The sequence below is a fragment of the Limulus polyphemus genome, unplaced genomic scaffold, assembly GCF_000517525.1.
Source record: "Limulus polyphemus unplaced genomic scaffold, Limulus_polyphemus-2.1.2 Scaffold2100, whole genome shotgun sequence".
NCBI lineage: Eukaryota > Metazoa > Arthropoda > Merostomata > Xiphosura > Limulidae > Limulus > Limulus polyphemus.
The window spans coordinates 193,877-207,351 of NW_013667710.1; the positions used below are offsets into that span (position 1 = coordinate 193,877).

At 32.9% G+C, this 13,475-nt stretch overlaps 1 protein-coding gene across 1 annotated transcript in view; it reads right to left on the reverse strand.

Annotated features, from left to right (window-relative positions):
• LOC106465947 (forkhead box protein J1-like) overlaps positions 1 to 4,408 on the reverse strand; it is a 55,941-nt gene extending 51,533 nt beyond the window's left edge. Inside the window, exon 1 of the mRNA XM_013926190.2 lies at positions 4,266 to 4,408. The gene's annotated coding sequence lies outside the window, so the exon portion shown is untranslated. The remainder of the gene's footprint in view (positions 1 to 4,265) is intronic.
• Between the last annotated feature and the right edge of the window lie 9,067 nt (positions 4,409 to 13,475).

The window sequence follows — 13,475 nt, forward strand, 5'->3', positions numbered from 1 at the left end:
TTTTTTCTACAATTTCATTATTCGAAACAGTATTTACAATTTAAAAAAACTATTCATAGAATATATACAAAAATAAACCCATAAAGCAATTAAACAAGTAGAAGAATAATTTTCGTGAAAAGGTTATATAGTAAACTAAGTTATATCCAGTTATTTAGCTGGATAAATACAAAAATAATCAAATTATTTTGAGATGCAGGAAAAATTATTGAGCAAAATTAAATCAGCTAAGGAAATCTAATGAAGAATTTTATCCGTCATCCTAATGATGTAATTCTCAATCTGCCTAATGATGTTTTAAATGATATATAGAAACGTGTATTGGATCACGGCCAAACACTTTGCTATCCCAAAAAAAGGTTTAATTTTGGGATTATCTACTGAAATTTGAACAGTTGTTGAAATATTTTTTTTAACAAACAATCTGGACGGGCAGTAATATAACGCATCTTTTAATAACATAAGAACTCAAGTAAGGAGCGTTGTTTTAACATCGTTTGGTAATTATAAATCTAGAAGCTGACCTGTAAATATAAGTAAGGATAAACTTCTATCTACAAAAAAATTAAAGCAGAAATGAAAATACGGTAATAACAAAGCCAGACAAATGAAATAATATAGTCATTTTAAATACTATTTGCTGTTCTAATAAAGTTAAATAAGAAAACTAAATCTGTAATACTTACCATAGATCCAATTAAAACAAGAAAAGGTAACTGCACTTACTAGAACTGTGAAGAAACATTATTGATAGAAGACGAATATCATAAAATAAGACCATCAAGTCTTCTTCCGGTATCATGTATGGAGTTCTTAAGGTTCACAAGGATGGTTGTAATGTTAGACCGATTGAGTCTAATAACCACGAATTTCTTTTTATTTAACTAGTATTGTATTTTATTATCAAAGACAGTGTTTTCTTTTGTTCTTCCGGTATCATGTATGGAGTTCTTAAGGTTCACAAGGATGGTTGTAATGTTAGACCGATTGAGTCTAATAACCACGAATTTCTTTTTATTTAACTAGTATTGTATTTTATTATCAAAGACAGTGTTTTCTTTTGCAAGAAACACAAAATCTAGATTTTGACAGAAATGTCTGCTGTGCTTCTTATGATGTTGAAATATCTTTATACTCTGTCATTTCGTTAGATGATACTGTAAATTTATTCACTGAAATCTGTTATCAAATTAAAGTAATCAAATCAAATTTCCTAAGTATGCGTTTCTAAAACTTATAAACTTTGCCATTAAAGAGTCTTATTTTCAAATTTAAAGTTGTTTGTATGATTGCGTATATTGTATGGTTATAGCATGAAGATTATCTCCACCACTTGCTAACTTGTTTTTTTGCTACTGTAAAAAGTACGTCCTGATTAATGCCTTCTTAATTTAAACCGTTAAACATGGTATGTGGATGTCAGTTTCATTACACTTAGAGATGCTGAACATATAGATAAATTTTTAACCATCTTAAGAATAAACATATTTGACATACTAATATTAAGTTCACAACAGTACAAACAAATCAGTGAGCATGATGTCTAGCTTAAAGAATTTCGAAATGTCTAATATTTTAAACTAAATATGTATTTCCAATAAATGTTACAAATCATATTGTCTGTGTCTACTTATATGGATGAACGTTCCTGAACAGCCAAAATGTAATATTACTAAACATAGAAATATTTTAGTACAGCCAAAGTACAGTAGTTTTAATTAAAAATCATCTAAGTTGTGGCGCCAAGTTTAATTAAGATTAATCTTTAAATTTCATTGCAACTTGCAACACTTTTAAATTTTTTTTTTAAATTTTAAATGTTTTCTAAATATCTTAAATGGCCTTTAAGCTAGATTGGATCCACTAATAGGTGGTTGAAAATCTCATACTAGAACATGTAAATTTGGAATCAATGTCACTTTTGGGCATTAATAAAATGTGCTAAACAAATTTAACAAACCTACAAGTAGAGGATAGTTTATAGAATTCGTGAAAGCGAAAATGAAAGGGAGTTCCACGTAAAGACTTCAACTAAAGTGAACTGAGTAAAATAATGCATTTCGTGTTTGATTTTTTCTAATGATAACATACATCTATTTCTTTTCCTAACCACCCAAGTTTATAATCTAGAAGAATTCATAATTGGCTTTAAAATAAATTTATTTAAGGGAAGGTTTTACTGAAAAAGGGTTTCATAATGCTTATAGGAATAGTAAAAGATATAGAAAACAAAAAATAATTAAATGTCGCGTAAACTAGCTGCTCTATACGTCATAAAATGCCTGGATAGGTATGCAAGTTTGAAGAATTTATTAAGACTTAAAATTTTACTAAATGCTTTATCTGTCATTATTGGAAAAGACAAAGTGTTAGAGGTAAACAGATAGATCCCTACGAAGCTAATATGCACTTATGGTGTTGAATAAAATGCATTGCGTTTAGTTTTACGTATGGTACCGGGTTAACAGTTATATAATAGAGAAAGCGTCTTAAACTTATCGAAATTATCGCTCTTGAGAACATATATATATATAGAAAATTAACGTTAATGTTAAGTTAAAGCAAGTAGTTGAAAGATATCAGAACTGATATGCAGCTGCTCTTAAAACTGAAACATAACCTTTATTTCAAGCTTAACGTGATGAATATTTTAAAGCTCTCAATTAATTCTATAGACTCTTAAGCTTCTTTTAAATTGAGTATGCCTGTATAATCGTTCCTCACCATGTCGAGAGAACACAGCATAAAAATTTTAAAGTCAAAATGATTGTTCAGATAATATTCCATCATGGAAAGACAAGAAAAAAAATTAAATTTCAGACGCAATATTACCATGAAGTCATTGCAAGTCCTTACCATGAGTGAACAACGGCTTAAAGGTTTAAAATTAAAATTAAATAATCGTTCCGATAACACTCCGCCATGAAAAAAAAAACAAGCACAAAATGTTAAATTTCAGACGCAATATAATATCACTATGAAAGCTCTTGGAAACACGAATAGCACCAGATGCCTTTCCAACATGTAATACTAAGGAGAGACGTCCACTACTAGAAACCATGAAAGATAAATCACTCTAATATTTATAAAATATAAACAAAAGCTAAACCTACAAACGTAATTCCACATACGTCAACAACAGCATGTCAAGCTCCAGAATTCTTGGGAAACAAATTAAATTATTGTTCTGTAGTTCTTAATGAACAAGCTAAGTTAAAAAAAAGTCATACAGACTGCCTGTAACACCAACATTCCATTAGTCCTAGACAAACTTTTGAACACATGATATTCCAAAGTAAGCAAGATCAACAGAAAAAAAATTAGCATCAGAAAATAAACCCAATAATCCGAGCGATTTCATAAAATTTTAGAAAAGTCCACTTTCCGATAGTGCTCGGGTATTTGAGTCTATTTTCTGAGACGATCGTCTCAACACATTAACGGGGTTTAAGCTTCCAGAAACAAGTTAATATTTGGAAACATTGATTTAACAGGATATTCTTTTGCGGGAAAGTGGATTTGCGTGTTTCGTTTTTATGCCACGTAAGCCGTTACAAATTGTTAAATACTACAAACATCTGCCACCATGCAATTTTTAAAAAGTTCAAGCATGGTTTTGTGTAATGTTTTTCAAACAAGACAACTTTTCAGATAAACTTTCATCATGCTGGTTTCCAGAAACAAATAATTTTCAAACGCAATATAAACTGGCAGTTTTCATAAGCAAACCGAGTTTTAAAACACCGTACACAGTTTAAGCCCAAAGATAAGTAGGGTTTCCAAGCACTTGTTAGTTTCTTAAGCACTATACAACCATGTAACTCTATTGAAACAATCTGTTCTTTTAGATACCGTACAATCAAATAACCTTCCAAAAGTAAGTTTATTTTTAACATTATATAATCATGACGTAAAGATATAGAAAGGAAGTGATATTCGAGGTGTAACTTTAAGAAAGACGCTGAACCTTGAAACGCTTTATCACATGGTTCTGTATATTTAAGACATTTACATTTTACCTATTCAGCTATTTTCTAGACTTCATTTTCTAGTTTATACTGAAACTGAACCACGTTATTGAAATATTGCTAAAATAACACGTGTAGTGTTGTGTACTCACAGCAAAAAAGCTTTTAGAGAATCTGAGATTGGAAAGTTGATCCAAATAGACAATCGATAGATAAATGACAAAACATTGGCAGCTGTGATATATAATGCTGTAATTCCTAAATGTCTAAATATTAACGAAACGGCTAAAGGCTTACCTTCGTTAGGTTACCTGAATCACGTGTATAACAGTAATTAGTACCAGATTTTCTTGATCATAGGCTTTTGGTCTTCTTAATGACAGTTAAGTAAAGTTAATTGTTAGTTTTAAGTAGGTCTCTTCCACTACTACTTTATACAATCTTACAGTCAAGACAGGTCCTCTCATATTAATCTATGTAGTGGTATTAAGTTTTTGACATCGAAAGGCACGGAATGGACGGTTCGGGGCTTGTGAGATTTAACCGACGGAACGAAACTATCTTCAAGGTTAGCGGTAGGGGGGCCACACGTACGCTATACTCACATGTCGCTAACCGAGCAGCTAGTTCGACAGTTGGATTGGTACTGCAGCAAAGCGGGCTCAGCAGGGGCATGAAAGCACGTGCAGCGTGGGGCTCTGTGATAGGCTGCGTAGAGAAGTAAAGCACTGGGCCATGACGCCAAGTATCGACCTCTAGCTACCTGCCTATGGCCTGCGAATACTTGATATTCGGTAGACAACGCTATTTTCTTGATCAATATATACGTATACCAAGGTAGCCTTTATATTCATATTGCATATACAGGCATATATATTTATTACCATTACGGTAGTTCTCCTGAATTATGTTGGAAAGAGAGGAAAAGCACGCCATAATACCCTTTAAAGTATCTGCCGGATGACTATGATGTGGAATGTGAGCTAAGACTTACATTGCACAGGATCAGTACTGAGTTACAGCATTAACTATTTAAAAATCTCAGCTTTGACGGAAAAAATTAATATGCAACTTAATATAGAAATAAGCGTAATCCCTCCGCGATTTATTTATCATAGTTAATTGGAACTACTGTTGTGATGTGAAGAGTTATCAGGTGTTTTTTTTCTTTTTTACTGTTGGTTTTTGATTTCAGATACTCATTTTCAACTACGCTGTCAATTTTGAAGATCAGAGTCTTTGAAACAGATAACGTTTCAAATGCATGCCTTTTGTTCCACTTAGGAGACTATAGGAGACTTTAAAATGTTTAATTCACCAAACTGTTATATTTCAAACTGGCAAAGTAGAATGGAAAATATTCAGATGATCAATGTTCTTAATAACTTTTAAAGTTTATCATCATTTGTTACAGGGTAAACACAGAGGTGGAATTTCAATAAACCGGTTACTATGTATGTCACAGTCAATAATTTAATTAGAAAGTCCAGATAAAAAGTTTTAGTTTGAATTTTTTTCTGCCGTGTTCCTTCATTTTCGTGGTCATGAGTTCTAAACCAGTTTATTTCAACTCGTAAAATGCTACCTGAATCAAAAGAACCATTGATGTACTTAATAATGTTAGAGGTAAATCCTATTATGAGTCATAATGCTTAGCATATTTTTATATTGTAGCTTCACTAAGTGATGCATTTTACGTTCTGCAAAAATAGATTCGAGGTGTATGTGTTGTTTTTTTCTACTTAAGTATTGCGAATTTATTAATAAAAACAATGGGTATATACTGTATGCAATGCGTGTGGTGTTTACTTTGCCTGTAGAGCTTCCTTCTTTATAGTACTGAAAGGTACGGCAGAAAAAAAAGTATTGCTGGGGAAGTTGTGGCGGTGTAAAACGTGTACGGTTCCCTTGTGTACGTACTTTCCACGCAAGACTAAAGAGGGGCTGTGGTGGAAGAGAACATGCTGTTTAAAATATTCATAATCACGTGTTTTGAAACCAGTATGGAAAGAACAGTACTGAACAATCTATGTATAAATTATCCATTTAGAATTGACATGGTTAACTTGTACTTCATTAGAACTTTTTTTTGTTTTTCTTAAAACATCAGGTGATTAAATCAAAGTAAATCACAGGCAGCTTTCCAATACACCTACTGTTCTTATTTTGACGATACCTGTTTTTGGGTTCGTGGAACCACTTAATAACGTTATGATGTTTATAAGTAATTGAATTAAAATACATTTAGCAAAGTAAGCCGTATTCTACATATAACTAAACCCATTATGCATAAACTGAATGCTTTCTTAAGAACATGTAGAAAACTACACAGACTGAAATGAACAGGCTGCAGATCTTGTAGGAATATTTAGTGCAATGATATATTTTTTCGAATAATTATTAGAGCAATTTCCAGGACATATCCATATATAAGACTATGGCTGAGTTATGCAGGTACATTTTACGAATTCAAGCTTGTATTAAACCTTACCTTTACGAATGATTACCAAGTTTTGTGTATTGTTTTTATATTTTTCAGACACATAGTAATTTCAGTGTTGTAAGCTGTTGAAAAACGCATTACAGTTCAGATAATATAGTAAACTACAAAAAGCAAATTTCATTACCCTGATTAAGTTAAAATTATCTTTTACTAAGAATTTAGAAATAAATTCATCATATTATTCCTTGGTCAACCAGAGAACAATTTAATCTTCAGTTGTACGCGTGATTCTAGAGTAAAAATATTTTCAAACTATGATGCTGTAGCTTATGCAAAAATCTGCTGCTTCTGTCAGGTATTTATGGTGTCAGATCTCCGTCTAAAGTTAATTGTTTATTTTCGATTTCATTTTCTCTTAAATGAAGTTTAATTTAACCCTAAAATTACATATCTGTTTTTATACCATTCACTAACAATGGGGTCCATATAATGTATCATATTGGGTAACTTACCACGCTTATCATAAAGAACTGTTGAAAACAAAAGTGAATGAAATCATCCATTTTCTATATAAAAATACGTATGTGAACCCAAAGTAATCATGGGATGAATTGCAATATTTATGGCAGTTTTGTTAACACTATTTGCGTACTCATGTCTTATTAGGTTACCAATAAAGTAGTGGACCCAGAAACAGTTTGTTTTTAGCGCAAAGCTACAAAATGGGTTATCTGATCTCTTTCCATCATGGGTCATTGACTCATTGAAGGACAAATACCTTAGACGTCTTTAAACAACCATTGGGATCTATATTTTATAGTTAAAAACCTTTAAATAGCGCCAATAATAGAAAAGCTGAATTGCACGACTACCAAGCCAGTGCAAAAATAACCGATCATGGGTAATTATAAATTTAAGAAAAACTTAGAATGAATTTGTGACTATGAATATTCGTATAAAGAATAGTTAGAAAATAAAACATTTTAATGTTTTTGTCTTATTTCATTTTAATCGTAATTCATATTTTGAAATCATATTTTTGTATTGTACTCAGCATACTTCTTCAATACCAGATGGCTGGCCCCCCAATGACACAGCGGTATGTCTGTGGACTTACAACCCTAAAAACCGGGTTTCGATACCCGTGGTAGGCAGAGCACAGATAGCCCATTGTGTAGCTTTGTGCTTAATTACAAAAGAAACAAACCAGATAACTGTGATAAACAAATTGGATTGATCATCGAATATATCTTGTTTACAAAAGAATGGGGCTCAGTTGATTTTATCTTATGGTTGGAATTAGGTAGTTTTGAAACTAAATAAAAGTCTGAATATTTTCATAAAATGAAGGGTATACGTGAAAAATATATCCATTGTCTGAGAGTTAGTTTTTCTCTGAAGTACTACACGTACATTGTAACATTTGGTCGACCCTGCTACTAAAGAATGATTTCCGCTGCTTGCGTGCAGATCAAATCCCCCTGACGGTAGAACCATTAATAATAAACACAACTTCCACAGACCAGTGACGAAACACTCAGATTGAATCGATGAAAACGAAGCAAGCAGCTAAAAGTAAAATATCCAGATTTCCAACGGTACGTTTTCTTATTGTTCAGCAACTGATACAGAAAATCTAGCTAGCATAAGAATTTCTACCGATAAAAGTTGAACTGACCGGAATGGTCCTTATTCCATAAGCAAGCGGCTTTTTTGGTTTAAAAACATTGAATGATATTGAAGTAAGCGTTCCACTCTAAAGAGAAGAGCTGCAAACTGCCCTCATCAGCTAGAAGTGTTCTTTTTAAATGAGACACAACATGTTTTTAAACAGATGAGTCATTCACCTTTCGTCCGTTTTATTGAGGCACATACTGATTAGAATTATTTTATATATTATTTATTGTTAAATTTTGAAGAAAAACAATTTTTTCTTCTGATTTTGTCATTATAAACTCTTTCTCCTGTAACGTTAACTGAAAAGTCAAGCCACCTACAATTTCTTATTAAATATTTCCCATATAAATCTGTGATAATTATATACATCCACTCCGTCAGTTTTTTTATGTAACCGAAAACTGATCAAATAATGTTCTTTAAAGCTGATATTCAACTGCCTTAAATACACTGCACAAAACTATTAAAGGATAATCGTAATGTATAATATCATATCTGTTATAAAATTACCTCTTATTTTTTTATTATTCCTGTAAACTCCCAGTGGAGCATAGGGCCGCAACAACACCTCGCCAACGGAAGGTGTTGTTGCAGTTACTTATAGCAGGTTGGTTTTTACGGGGTGGAGTTGCTAGCCCCGCGCCCGAATTATTATAGTTCATTCCTAAGTTTTATACAGGAACGCTTCACATATAACACTGGTGGATTATTTGTTTGTTGAATTTCGCGCAAAGCTTCTCGAGAACTATTGGCCATCACCGACCGTAATTTTGAAATGACAGATTAGAGGTATTACAGCTAGTAAATAGCATCCACCGCCAACTTTTGGGTTATTCTTCACAACGAATAATGGTATTGACCATCACATTATAATGCCACCGCGGCTGAAAGTACGAGTATGTTCAGAGATGGGTTTTAAATCCCTTGACCCACAGATTGCGAGTTGAGCGCGTTAACCATCAGGCCACCATCAGTGGTGGAAGTATGGTGTGGACAGGAATAAGCATGATACACATTAGAACGACTGTATCTTATGATGCTTTGTCCTGTCATGTGCTGGTGCAAATGTCTCTGACTTACTTCAAACTATTGGATAATAACGTCCGCCTCCATCGTGTTAAACTGTTTGACACATTCCTTAGCCGAATAAAGTGACCTACACACTCGCTGGACCTCGGCCCTATCGAGCGTGCATGGAAGGCTCTTTGAAGTTGCGTTGCATTCTGTAAAGTTACTTCAAAAATTTAAGGTACCCTGGAAGTAGCCATTTCAGAGGAATGGTTGAAAATGTCTTAGAACCCTTTCAACACTTTGAATTTAAATTATGCAATATCAGTGCCAGACTACATTTGAAAGTGAAATGTCTTAGAGTTTTAAGATGTAAAGTCATCTTCCCAAGTGTTTGTTTATGAGTACAGGATTATCAAACAATTGGAAACCACATGACGGCTCAAAATATGTCCGATTTGTATAAAAATGACCTGAAGGGAACGATTGACATCATTTTAGGATAGGAGTTTTGTCTAGTCATATAAGATTATAAATTTCAGTTATTCTTTAATTATTTTCTGCTTTGTAGTTTTTAAGCAAGATACGCGTCATCGTACTTTTAGGCGAGATGTATCTCAATCAGCACGAATATAAAAGTTGTAAACTAACCTTGTGTTAATAAAAACAAGCTTATAGAAACAATATACAGTTTTTAAAAATTGCATGTGAAGATATGTTGGATGGCACTAAGAGGTAAACCTTACTAACAAGTAACAGTGGGTAATTAGTAGAAGCTGTACATTTACGTGAGAAAACAATTCAGCAAGAAACAATTGTTAAAACGTTAAAAATAAACATGATTCTGTCTAATAAGCATGAAGATTATACTTGAAGCTAATAAATATGATCATCATAGATGTAACATATGCGATTATCTAAAAGTTATTGCACTCCTGCTAGGCACGCAGAGGTGGGTATACCAAACATTGTTGCTTTTTGTGTCTCTGGGACAGCGAAGATGGTAAAAATCATTAACAAAAGAGGAATGGCCAGTGAGAGAGAATTACATACCAGAGAAACAGAATATGGAGTATCAACATTTAGTGAATCCTCAAAATGTGTTTCTGCCCCCACTTCATATTAAACTAAAGAATTTTGTAAAATGAATGAACAAAGATGGTAATGGTTTCAGATACCTGTCTGACAAGTTTCCAAAAATCAGTGAAGCAAAAATGAAATGAGGTATCTTTTTTGGGCCACAGATTCTGGAAGTGCTGATGGATGATTATTTTGAAACAGTACTCAATCAGAAATAACCTGCTGCCTGGAAATCATTCAAACTGGTTGTCAAAAATTTCTTATGAAATCACAGAGATTAAACTATGCTGTGGTGGTTGACGATATACTCGAGAACTACAGGAAAATGAGGTCTAAGATATCACTAAATATGCACTTCTTACAATCCCATTTAGAGCTATTTCCAAATGATCCAGGTGCAGTGAACGATGAGCATGGTGAGCGCTTCCACCAAGATATTTCTATAATACAACAGTGATATCATGGGCAATGGAATCCTACGATGATGGAAGATTACTGTTGGTCTTGCCAAGTGAAACAGAGAACATACAAAAAAAAAGACGCAACAAGTCAAGCAGATATTTAGTAACAAAGAATAGAAATTAATACCATGATGAAAGTTTTGAACCTAGCCTTAATGTATTTTCAGTATATAACCTTATTATAATCATTGCATTTTAAAATTGGTATTGCTATTATGTATTGTTTTTGAACATTCTTAAATGTAATTTTCAATAAAGTCATTAAACAAAAGTTGCTATTTTCACGGTATATGAGAATATTTTGAATAAATCTATCACAACTCAAAAACTAGAGATGATCAGTAATTTTCAACATGATTTTTAGAATCAGCATCTTTAAATTACTCAGAAACAGTTGCATGTTTTCTAGTAGCAAAGGAAACATGTTTTTTGTAATCGAAACCTATAGCTTAAAACGCCTTTATTGACGTTTTTGTCCTCAATCCGGTATGTCTTCCTTTCTCTCATTGTTTGTTTATCCATAAAAAGAAGCCACCGAGCCAAAGCTGCAGCTTAGTATAAAAAATGTCGCTGAAAATCCAGTATGAAATTACTCGCCTATTCATTAGAGTTTTTTGATTAATGTTCCACTAGGTCACTCTAAATAGTTAATTAGTGTCACTTCATATATGTATATATATATTCTGTGCTAAGGTGACCTACTTCTTTAATTCAGCTATATACAAGACTGATTAAATTCTATAAACCACCACCAGCCAATGCTGTGCATGCAATACAAAAACGTCGATACATACATGCATACCATTCTTCCCCTAGGCGTCACTATATCTTTTCTTTCACTTCTCTAAGTTTCAACATGGTGATACAGCTTTAATTTCGTCGTTCAAAAAAGCAAAAAACAAAAAGGAAGCAATAAAATAAACTTGTCCATTTTGATTAAAACTTATCATGTCAACTCAGACGAAGTACAAAAGACATACAATATCTGCAGAAAAGAATTTCTTGGTTTCATTTTAAGTCCTTATATTAACTGCAAGGTTTAAACCGCTTTCATCAACGAAAGCGTATAAATATTACAAGAAAGCGCTTAAAGAACGAGACAATCGAGTTGTGAAACTTGTTGCTAGTCTTAAATTACATTTGTTATTTATGCCAACTTCCGAGGAGTATTTTAGAAAGTCAAGCTTCATATTTTATTTCTGAGCCTAAACGTTCGTGTAGAGAAGAAATTTTTATGAAATCAATTTAGTCCAAACTTCTCCAAACACTCTTAACAACGAACATCTACTGAGAAATTAACGATTTAAATTTGTTCGTCTGAGAACCACCACTAATCGAACGTCTCCTACCGGTTGCTAAGTTAGAAAGTTTGTCACGTTTATCGTTTGCGTGTCGTGACGACAACAATCAGAATAATCACCAAGAAGACGTCTGTGATCAAATAAGAACAGAAAAGTAGACCAAAAGTGTCAATAACTTCTTACATAAATTGAGATGTAAGATTTTTCCTTTTCTCATTTAAATCTCAGTCACTTAATTAAGTAACTTACAAAACAGATCCTTGTATTTCTTTGCGATACAGCCAACAAAATTAACTCTTTATGATACTATCGCCATCTGTTGAAGTCTTTTATATTATTGGTTTAAATTATTGAGACAAAAACAAAAAAAGAATACACACATAGAGATTCAATGACCCATGATATCATACAATACATTAAAGTATATTTGTTCATTTTTTGTTCAGTATCTCAAACTACTGACCATAAATGGTTGGTAAAATAGTGTTCTTGGGGAATACTTCTACCTGATCTTACAGATTTGTTTTATTTTTGCATGTGAACTTGTCATTTAGGCCGGGTCATACTGGAAGAAAGACTCATAATAACAAAGGAAGAGTGAAGGTAAGTCCTTAAAAATCACCAATAACATGTCTAATTCACTGCCTAAACAAAACCTGAAGGGCTATATGCACTGGCTGTCCCTATTTTGAACTGATAGACTAGATGGAAAGCAACTGGTCAACATTACCCATAGCCAGCTCTTGAGCTGCTCTAATTGAATAGTAAGATTCTACTGTCGCTCTTATAACATCCAAAGCGCGAAGAGCGTTTTGCGGCAACGAGATGCTAACCTTGTACCCTCGTATTCAAAGTCCAACAATCTGACACCTGGCCCAAAACTTAAGAAAAATGGATATTCTAGCAGTCATCTTAGTATTTCAATTACTAAATACATGAATAGAACATATCTTCTCTTTCAGATTCTCCCAAAGCTCATATTACAACACTGTCCTTATTTTAAGTGGCTCAGCGGTAAGTTTGTAGGCTTATGACGCTAAAAATCAGGTTTCAATACCCGTAGTAAACAAAGCATAGATAGCTCATTGTGTAGCTTTGTGTTTAACAACAACAAAACCTTATTACAAATTGTTTTCCTATAACACATTTTCAATTAATAATTATATAATAAAATGAAATTACCACACGAGCATTTCCAAAAATTTCAATATCGACACTCATAAACCTATTCCCAAGTTGCTAAACAAAATTTTTTCACAAACATATACATTAGGTCGTCAAGAAATCAATGTCGCGCATTGGAACACTTTCATTAACTACCCCCCAAAAAACGTACATCACGTATAACACTTAAACGAACCACCTAAACGTCACGTCAGTGTATCCTATTATAATGTGTAAAGCTTAGTGTACTCTAATCCCTTATTCGGCATGTAATGCTGTTTGAATACAAAAAGGGAAGCAACGCCTCTGTAGCCAAAAAAGAATATCAAAGAAGTTTATGGAAATGTTTTGAACGTTCGTAAGTGTCAACGAT